Here is a 10,609-nt window from a genome sequence, read left to right on the forward strand (position 1 = left end):
CTGCGCGCGCTGCGCGCGCTGCCTTGGCCTGCTGGGCCTGGCCTTGCGCTGGGCCTGGCGTGGCCTTGGCTGTTCGTGTGACGCGCTTGGCTTGCTGGGCGATGGCCTGGCTTCGTGCTGGGCCCTCGTCCGGCAGGCCTCGTCCGATGCTTATTCGTACGATACGCTTCCGATTAAATTCCCGGTTCCGGAATTCATTTCCGATACGAACAATATTTAATATTTCCGATTCCGGAATCAATTTCCGTTTAGAACAAATATTTAATATTTCCGTTTCCGGAATTATTTTCCGATTTCGATAATATTTCCGATTCTGACAATATTTCCGTTTCCGGCAATATTTCCGATTCCGGCAATATTTCCATTTCCGATAATATTTTCCGATACGTACCATGTTTCCGTTTCCGGCAACATCTACGACTTGGATAATATTTATATTTCCGATACGATCCCTATTTCCGTTTCCGGCAATATCATCGTTTTCCGGAGTATTCATTTCTTGCTTGTGACGATCTCAGCTCCCACTGAAACCAAGATCCGTCGATTCCGAATATCCATAGATAGAGTATTTAATGCCATTAAATACTTGATCCGTTTACGTACTATTTGTGTGACCCTACGGGTTCAGTCAAGAGTAAGCTGTGGATTAATATCATTAATTCCACTTGAACTGAAGCGGCCTCTAGCTAGGCATTCAGCTCACTTGATCTCACTCAATTATTAACTTGTTAATTAATACTGAACCGCATTTATTAGACTTAACATAGAATGCATACTTGGACCAAGGGCATTATTTCCTTCACCCCAGATCCGTGCGATCGTTTATAGCGACGCTTCTCTTCTTCGCATGGTGCGAACGAGCTCCAAATCCGTGCGATCGCACGGTATTGACTTAGCCAATTCTTCAAAATTCTTCATGTGCTCGCAAGGAAATTCTGTGCAAGCACACAAATAATCAGTGCGAGCGGGCTCATTTCTGGTGCGATCGCACGAAACTCTGAATAGTTCCTGCATCGTTTTTGCGATTTCGTGCGACCACACACTTCCGGAACTCGATCTCACGGCCTGATTGACTTTAAGGCCAAGTCTGCTGACCCGTGCGAACGCGCAGAATTCCCGTGCGATCGCACGGGCCTTATTCGAGCATATTTCCACTCCTTTCCATCATTCTCCAACATTTTTCCTGAAAAGTGCAAAGATGGTATAAGGGCATAAAAATGTAACAAAGGCTATACAAAACTACTAAAAAGCATAATAAAATTCTATAAAATCCTAAGCTTAGAGCGACATAAATGCCGCTCATCAAACTCCCCCAAGCTAGGCTTTTGCTAGTCTCTAGCAAACTAAGCACGAAATAGGGAAGAATGAGCATATTATTTAGATTCTAAAAACTACAAAAACAAGAAATACAAGAATGTACAACCTAACTCACTTTCATAGGAATCACGGTTGCATTCAAGCGCATGCAACAAGCTCTTTAAACCCCACAATCGCTCATGAGGGCGAGTGGGATCTCGCAAGGGTTTCCAAAGAGAACCACCATAACTCTTCCAAGAACACAATCAAGGCAAGACCTAAAATGAAAAACAAACCAAGAAAAAGGAAGAAAAGAAAAGAAAGAAAGGAAAAAGAAAGAAAGGAAAAGAAAATAGAAAAGGGAGAAAAATGAAACTACAAAACTCAAGATTAGGGCCTTTATTATGGAACGAGTATGAGAGAATGCTAATATTACTAACCAAATAAATAAATGCACGCTAACCAATGTCCTAAATCGAGTGAAGGATTCAAGTGCCAAGTAAAGAGAACTAAGGGTTCGCACTTATCTATTCGCCTTCAACCGAGCATACCACGTCAAATCTCTAGATCCCATCCACCCGTAAGAATAGTGTCCCATGACACCGCGAAGGCGCCGGAAAACAAGATTTGCAACGGAGAAGAGAAGGTTACCCTGTTAGGTTATGATACATATGACAAAACTTAAATCATGCGAAAAACCTTAATGCCAGGAAACATATTATTTACACATAATCATATAGCATAATTTAGATGCATACACTTTGTAGCGTGCCTTCCCTAGCTGCGCCCGAACCGAACAAGAACAAGTCTTTAGGACTCCAAGTGTCGTCCCTCCGTAGATAGTCCACAACACGTCCGGATCCGCCTTAAGCTTGACCAACTAGAATCGCCCTTAAGGTTCCTAGGAATTTTCGGCTAAAATGGTTGCAAGTGTTTGGATGATTTTTGCTTCAAAATCTTACCTTTGAATACTTCAATGTTGTGTATAAATTTGTGACCCTAGGCACCTATTTATAGACAATAGTGGAAAAAGTCTCATTTGCATCGCTCATTTAAGCCCATTTGCGTCGCAAATTGGTGCGACGCAACTGGCAGCGACGCAAATGAAAAAAGTCATTTGCGTCGCACTTTTGTGCGACGCAAATAATAGTTATTTGCGTCGCAGTTTTACTAAACAGCGACACAAATGACTTTTTTTGACATCCTGAAAAGTCATTTGCGTCGCTGTTTTACTAAACTGCGACGCAAATGACTTTTCATGATGTATAAAAATAGTCATTTGTGTCGCTGTTTAGTAAAACAGCGACGCAAATGACCTTATCTGATGTGGTCATTTGCGTCGCTGTTTTACTAAACTGCGACGCAAATTACCTCTTTTCATTTTTTTTCTTTTTTTTTCTTTTTTTTTATTGAGCAACTTCATATTTCATGTATCTGGATCACAGTACTATATATACAGTTATAAAAAATGGTGGAATATAGTTTAAAATTTCGACATAATCTCCTTTGTAATATAACCCTTCCCAATAATCGGGAATTATAATACACACCTGTCAAATATAGTTTTACAACCCCATTAAAAGGCAATCCATCATATCATATCGTTCAACCAACATGTTGATAACGAACCTAACAAACCAATATTACAACAAACTAGCTAGCTAGATTTACATCGGAGTTGGTCAAAAAGTAATCAGCCCAAAATTCTTTAACCTCATTAATCTCCTCGAATGAAAAAGTCTCTGTTCTTGAATAATCCTAAAAATACACATGCAAGTATATAAATAATTAGGTCGACAATCAATAGTTATGCCTACTTCAATTTATTAAAGTATATCACATACCGTAGTAAGATCTTGACTATCACGATGCTTTGTAAATATATCGTACATAAAACACATGACATAGTAGCCACACTCTAGTGATCCCGGTTGTTGAGGACACTACATGTATTAAAAAAACAAGACAGGTAAAATTTATATGAAATTATACGTAGTAATTTTGAAAAACTTGATCTTTAGGTAATTATACCTGTGCCGCAATCCAATTCAATTTAGTTCCTTTAGATTTTCCATTTTGTGCCTTGTAAGTCCGAAAAGCCCTACACGTTTGACAAAAGGGGACTTATAGCTATATACTTTATTATATTTTTCTATCATGTAAATGCAAAGAATTCATAAAATACTTACAGGTTCAATTGGTTCTTAATCATCAAATTTCTCTTCTTCTACATAGAATCAAATATGTAGACCTGAGATTTAGCCAAGCAAATAACTAAAAGAATCCAGTGCCTCCTACGTACAAATAATAAAATTATGTCGTTAGAAAAAAAAATATTAACAACAATGATTGATATAATATGAAAAATAAATTTAAAATGTTCTTACTTTTCGTAGTATGGACATAAGATGAATGACTTAGAACTGAGTGTTGCCATGGATTGCGACATGTATAATAGAACACGATTTATATCACTATACTACATGGTTTCCGAGATCATCTCCGGGCACATGAATCCCAAAGCATTGGTAGGATGATCAAATTCATCCCACGACTCATATAAAGCCCTACATAGCTCAATAACGTTAAGACAATCACTAGTAGAAAAAACCCCTGTTGCAGCCCCCTTGTTGCAGCGTACATGTATAAATACGCTTCAACAACCAGTCGGTCAACGCGGGTCAAACCCTTTAAAGGGTTATCGCAGCGTACATTTTAGTTGTTCGCAGCAAATGTGTTTGTTGCAGCGTACAAAATAAAAGCCCGCAGCAACAACCCTTTTTGTTGCAGCGTACAATTTAAAAGCCCCCTGCAATAACCGGATAAAAAAATTTCAAAACAATTTAAGCCGCATCTCAAAATTTTTTCTCGCTGTCCTTTCTTCTTCACGTGCCTTTCCCTACGTCGTCTCCTAAAGACAAACCCTAAGCCGGTCCTTTCTTCTTCGCGTGCCTTTCCCTGCGTCATCTCAAATTTCGAACACTCTTTCTCTTCGTTCCTCTGCATCGCCGGCCACCACCTCCTTCATGCCGACGCTGCTGGGTGGTTGCGATGGTTATTGCGTTGTTGTGGTTGATGGTGTTGTCCTGCCTCCGTGCTCGGCTTTCCTCTGCTTGTCGCCGCCAATAATGGTGGCCTACCAACACAACATCATTTGTAACTAATTGGTAAATTGATTTCAATTTTTCCCTCAATTGTTTTAATAAGTTCTTGATTTAAAATCCCAAAACCCTAACTAATCGATTCAATGTTCTTTTCCCCCTTGCTTGCGCCGCCCGTTCTGGTTGTTAGGTGACTACTAGCTAGCGCCGTCCAATTAGGGTGGGGGATTAGATCTTGCAAGAAAGGCTTCGTCGGAGATTCCAATTTTATGCCCGCCAGGGAACTCGGGGTCGCCTCTCTCTTCGTTTGAGCCGCCGCTACCGCCTTCTTTGCCGCCCTTAACGCCTCCGGCATCCACAGTGTGAGTTTGTTTATCTCGTTTCTTTCTTTTTGGAGTAAAATGTTGGATTTTTAGGTCAAATTTCATCAATTTGGGAATTCTGAAATTTGTTTTTAGTGAAAAATTGATAGTTTGCCAATTGGGTTTTTGATTTACATTGAGAATGATGATTTGGGTTGATTAATTGAAGGGTTTTAGTTTATTGTTTCAGCTATTTTTAATTTATTCTTATTAATTTTGTATTCAGGTTTAGTATGCTCGTTGATTGTTGTTTTTGGAAGAATTTGAATGCAAAGTTGTGAGATTTTTGTATTTAGTTTGTTGCATTGTCAACTTAGTTCTCATAGCTCAAGTGATCTTAGAAGAACATGGGTTGAATGTAGTCTAGGGGATGACAAGTGACAACCACAATTTAGTATTTGAATAATCAACTAGTCTCTATATCGTGATTTGGGACTCTTGAATCTGATTTTAGTCAACTCACAATTGAAGTACTATCCAACCTGAAAAATTGATGTACTGATAGAATGATAGATATACGTGTTCCTTATAGTTCTATGAATAACAAGAATTATATGGGTCAAGTTCAACGCAAAGTACATTTTTTTCTTCAATTTCTATACAGAAAATGCCTTATTTTTTTTAATGAAGGCTTGTCAATGTATAGCTTTGCTTCTAATTTGTGGTTTGCTTCAATGTATAACTGAACATAAAGGAAGGGGTTTAAATATAATCATACTACTATGGTGCTTTATGTTCAGTTGTATACTATCTGTAGTTCTGTACGGTTTACAGTTCTTTCATTGAGTTAATCTAGTAGCTCGATCATAATAATTGGCAGAGACTATAGTATAATGCTAGGGATATTTGTATTTTGGTATTGATGTTTTATACATTTGCAACATGAGAGGTGACATGAATTCAATAATGATTTTACATGCTGTAAGACATCTAACCCGGTTTTCCCCAAATGATTATTACATGATTCATATGATTATTTTTAACTTTTCAAGACTCAATCCGATCTATTATGCACATTTGAGACTTGTTTGGTCGTTATAGGTCATATTTAGGCTAAAATGAGACATTTTCGCTCCTAAGATTGAACTAAAGAATCTAATGACTCATTTGAAACCTTTTACATGATTAATATGCTTAGTTTTAAGTTTCTAAGACTTATTCTAATCTATTTATGCACATTTAATACTTGTTTTATCGTTGTAGGTCATATTTAGGATAAAATAAGGCATTTTCGCTCCCAACTTTAAAATAAAGAACCTAAGGACTTATTTTAAACTTATTACATGTTTAATATGCTTAGTTTTAAGTTTCTAAGACTTATTCTAACTACTTTTACACATTTAAGGCTTGTTTGGTCGTTATAGGACATATTTAGGCTAAAATAACATTTTCGCTCCAAACTATGAACTAAAGAACCTAAGGACTCATTTTAAACTTACTAAATGTTTTATATGCTTAGTTTTGACTTTCTAGAACTCATTCCAATCCATTTATGCATATTTAAGGCTCATTGTGTCGTTATAGGTCATATTTAGGCTAAAGTGCCATTTTCGCTCCCAACTTTGAACTTAAGAACCTAATGACTCATTTTAAACTTATTATATGATTAATATGTTTAGTTTTAAGTTTCTAAGACTTATTCTAATCTGTTTATGAACATTTAATGCTTGTTTGATAGTTATAGGTCATATTTAGGCTAAAATGAGGCATTTTCGCTCCTAACTTTAAAATAAAGAACCTAAGCACTCATTTTAAACTTAATACATGTTTAATATGCATAATTTTAACTTTATAAGACTCGTTCCAATCCATTTATGCATATTTAAGGCTCATTGTGTCGTTATAGGTCATATTTAGGCTAAAGTGCCATTTTCGCTCCCAACTTTGAACTTAAGAACCTAATGACTCATTTTAAACTTATTATATGATTAATATGCTTAGTTTTAAGTTTCTAAGACTTATTCTAATCTGTTTATGCACATTTAATGCTTGTTTGATAGTTATAGGTCATATTTAGGCTAAAATGAGGCATTTTCGCTCCTAACTTTAAAATAAAGAACCTAAGCACTCATTTTAAACTTAATACATGTTTAATATGCATAATTTTAACTTTATAAGACTCGTTCCAATCCATTTATGCATATTTAAGGCTCATTGTGTCGTTATAGGTCATATTTAGGCTAAAGTGCCATTTTCGCTCCCAACTTTGAACTTAAGAACCTAATGACTCATTTTAAACTTATTATATGATTAATATGTTTAGTTTTAAGTTTCTAAGACTTATTCTAATCTGTTTATGCACATTTAATGCTTGTTTGATAGTTATAGGTCATATTTAGGCTAAAATGAGGCATTTTCGCTCCTAACTTTAAAATAAAGAACCTAAGCACTCATTTTAAACTTAATACATGTTTAATATGCATAATTTTAACTTTATAAGACTCGTTCCAATCTATTTATGCACCTTTAAGGCTCATTAGGTCGTTGTAGGTCATATTTAGGCTAAAATGACATTTTCGCTCCCAACTTTGAACTTAAGAACCTAATGACTCATTTTAAACTTATTATATGATTAATATGCTTAGTTTTAAGTTTCTAAGACTTATTCTAATTTGTTTATGCACATTTAATGCTTGTTTGATAGTTATAGGTCATATTTAGGCTAAAATGAGGCATTTTCGCTCCTAACTTTGAACTAAAGAACCTAAGGACTCATTTTAAACTTATTACATGATTAATATGCTTAGTTTTAAGTTTCTAAGACTTATTCTAATCTATTTATGCACATTTAATGTTTGTTTTATCGTTATAGGTCATATTTAGGCTAAAATGAGGCATTTGCGCTCCTAACTTTGAACTAAAGAACCTAAGGACTCATTTTAAACTTATTACATGATTAATATGCTTAGTTTTAAGTTTCTAAGACTTATTCTAACTACTTATACACATTTAAGGCTTGTTTGGTCGTTATAGGACATATTTAGGCTAAAATAACATTTTCGCTCCAAACTTTGAACTAAAGAACCTAAGGACTCATTTTAAACTTACTAAATGTTTTATATTCTTAGTTTTGACTTTCTAGAACTCATTCCAATCCATTTATGCATATTTAAGGCTCATTGTGTAGTTATAGGTCATATTTAGGCTAAAGTGCCATTTTCGCTCCCAACTTTGAACTTAAGAACCTAATGACTCATTTTAAACTTATTATATGATTAATATGCTTAGTTTTAAGTTTCTAAGACTTATTCTAATCTGTTTATGCACATTTAATGCTTGTTTGATAGTTATAGGTCATATTTAGGCTAAAATGAGGCATTTTCGCTCCTAACTTTAAAATAAAGAACCTAAGCACTCATTTTAAACTTAATACATGTTTAATATGCATAATTATAACTTTATAAGACTCGTTCCAATCTATTTATGCACCTTTAAGGCTCATTAGGTCGTTGTAGGTCATATTTAGGCTAAAATGACATTTTCGCTCCCAACTATGAACCAAAGAACCTAAGGACTCATTTTAAACTTACTAAATGTTTTATATGCTTATTTTTAACTTTCTAGTACTCATTCCAATCCATTTATGCACATTTAAGGCTCATTGTGTCGTTATAGGTCATATTTAGGCTAAAATGACATTTTCGCTACAAATTTGAACTTAAGAACCTAATGACTCATTTTAAACTTATTATATGATAAATATGCTTAGTTTTAAGTTTCTAAGACTTATTCTAATCTGTTTATGCACATTTAATGCTTGTTTGATAGTTATAGGTCATATTTAGGCTAAAATGAGGCATTTTCGCTCCTAACTTTAAAATAAAGAACCTAAGCACTCATTTTAAACTTAATACATGTTTAATATGCATAATTATAACTTTATAAGACTCGTTCCAATCTATTTATGCACCTTTAAGGCTCATTAGGTCGTTGTAGGTCATATTTAGGCTAAAATGACATTTTCGCTCCCAACTATGAACCAAAGAACCTAAGGACTCATTTTAAACTTACTAAATGTTTTATATGCTTATTTTTAACTTTCTAGTACTCATTCCAATCCATTTATGCACATTTAAGGCTCATTGTGTCGTTATAGGTCATATTTAGGCTAAAATGACATTTTCGCTACAAATTTGAACTTAAGAACCTAATGACTCATTTTAAACTTATTATATGATAAATATGCTTAGTTTTAAGTTTCTAAGACTTATTCTAATCTGTTTATGCACATTTAATGCTTGTTTGATAGTTATAGGTCATATTTAGGCTAAAATGAGGCATTTTCGCTCATAACTTTAAAATAAAGAACATAAGCACTCATTTTTAACTTAATACATGTTTAATATGCATAATTATAACTTTATAAGACTCGTTCCAATCTATTTATGCACCTTTAAGGCTCATTAGGTCGTTGTAGGTCATATTTAGGCTAAAATGACATTTTCGCTCCCAACTATGAACCAAAGAACCTAAGGACTCATTTTAAACTTACTAAATGTTTTATATGCTTATTTTTAACTTTCTAGTACTCATTCCAATCCATTTATGCACATTTAAGGCTCATTGTGTCGTTATAGGTCATATTTAGGCTAAAATGACATTTTCGCTCCCAACTTTGAACTTAAGAACCTAATGACTCATTTTAAACTTATTATATGATAAATATGCTTAGTTTAAGTTTCTAAGACTTATTCTAATATGTTTATGCACATTTAATGCTTGTTTGATAGTTATAGGTCATATTTAGGCTAAAATGAGGCATTTTCGCTCCTAACTTTAAAATAAAGAACCTAAGCACGCATTTTAAACTTAATACATGTTTAATATGCATAATTTTAACTTTATAAGACTCGTTCCATTCCATTTATGCATATTTAAGGCTCATTGTGTCGTTTTAGGTCATATTTAGGCTAAAATGACATTTTCGCTCCCAACTTTGAACTTAAGAACCTAAGGACTCATTTTTAAATTATTATATGATTAATAAGCTTAGTTTTGAGTTTCTAGCACTTATTCTAATCTACTTATACCCATTTAATGCTTGTTTGATCGTTATAGGTCATATCTAGGCTAAAATAAGGCATTTTCGCTCCCAACTTTAAAATAAAGAACCTAAGGACTCATTTAAAACTTATTACATGTTTAATATGCATAATTTTAACGATCTAAGACTCGTTCCAATCTATTTATGCACCTATAGACTCATTGGGTCGTTATAGGTCATATTTAGGCTAAAATGACATTTTCGCTCCCAACTTTGAACTAAAGAACCTAAGGACTCATTTTAGACTATTAGGACATTGTCATTAGTTTCTTGAATGTTAAAATGTGATATTTAATTTGTATTTAATCTAATGTTTAATTTAAATTTCTGTTTTTGTAAAGGTCTACACTCCGAGGATTGCGCCTTATGCGAGGAATTTGATGTGGTTCGTGAGCAATGGGCTAAGTTTTTTACCAACAAGTATTTATTATTGGCTTTAGCGCGCTTGATCGAGTTGGTTTAGTTGTTATAGAATAAATTTTATATTAAAATGTATGTTTATGTTGAAATTGGAACATATATTTAAATGTAATATGTGCACTTTGGTTTTGGGATATATAGTATACAAAACTCCAGTTGTTGTTTTTATATTTGTTATACAGGTTGCGTTATTCTATTATTGTTTTGACAGGTTTCTATATTTAGTGCAAGGCACTCTAGGTATCCCTAAACAAAATTAGAATTTTCCCGCCAAAAGTGCTTTTTTGCAGCGTACATATATGTTGTACGCTGCAACAAGGGAAAAAAATTTCGCAAAAATTCAGACTTGTTGCAGCGTACAAATAAATGTACGCTGCAAAAAATTG

General features: G+C 34.2%; 2 long non-coding RNA genes across 2 annotated transcripts; one reads left to right on the plus strand and one right to left on the minus strand.

Moving 5' to 3' along the window:
- Positions 1-3,203: 3,203 nt before the first annotated feature.
- Positions 3,204-3,583, minus strand: LOC110795931 (uncharacterized). The gene is made up of 3 exons (XR_002535479.2): positions 3,486-3,583; positions 3,328-3,397; positions 3,204-3,239 (listed from the first exon to the last, which is right to left on the minus strand). It is a non-coding gene; the product is annotated as an uncharacterized lncRNA (long non-coding RNA).
- Positions 3,584-4,223: 640 nt separating this feature from the next.
- Positions 4,224-10,391, plus strand: LOC130470445 (uncharacterized). Its single transcript, XR_008930762.1, has 3 exons — positions 4,224-4,463; positions 4,588-4,759; positions 10,145-10,391. It is a non-coding gene; the product is annotated as an uncharacterized lncRNA (long non-coding RNA).
- Positions 10,392-10,609: the final 218 nt, after the last annotated feature.

Source organism: Spinacia oleracea, chromosome 3, assembly GCF_020520425.1.
Source record: "Spinacia oleracea cultivar Varoflay chromosome 3, BTI_SOV_V1, whole genome shotgun sequence".
Lineage (NCBI taxonomy): Eukaryota > Viridiplantae > Streptophyta > Magnoliopsida > Caryophyllales > Amaranthaceae > Spinacia > Spinacia oleracea.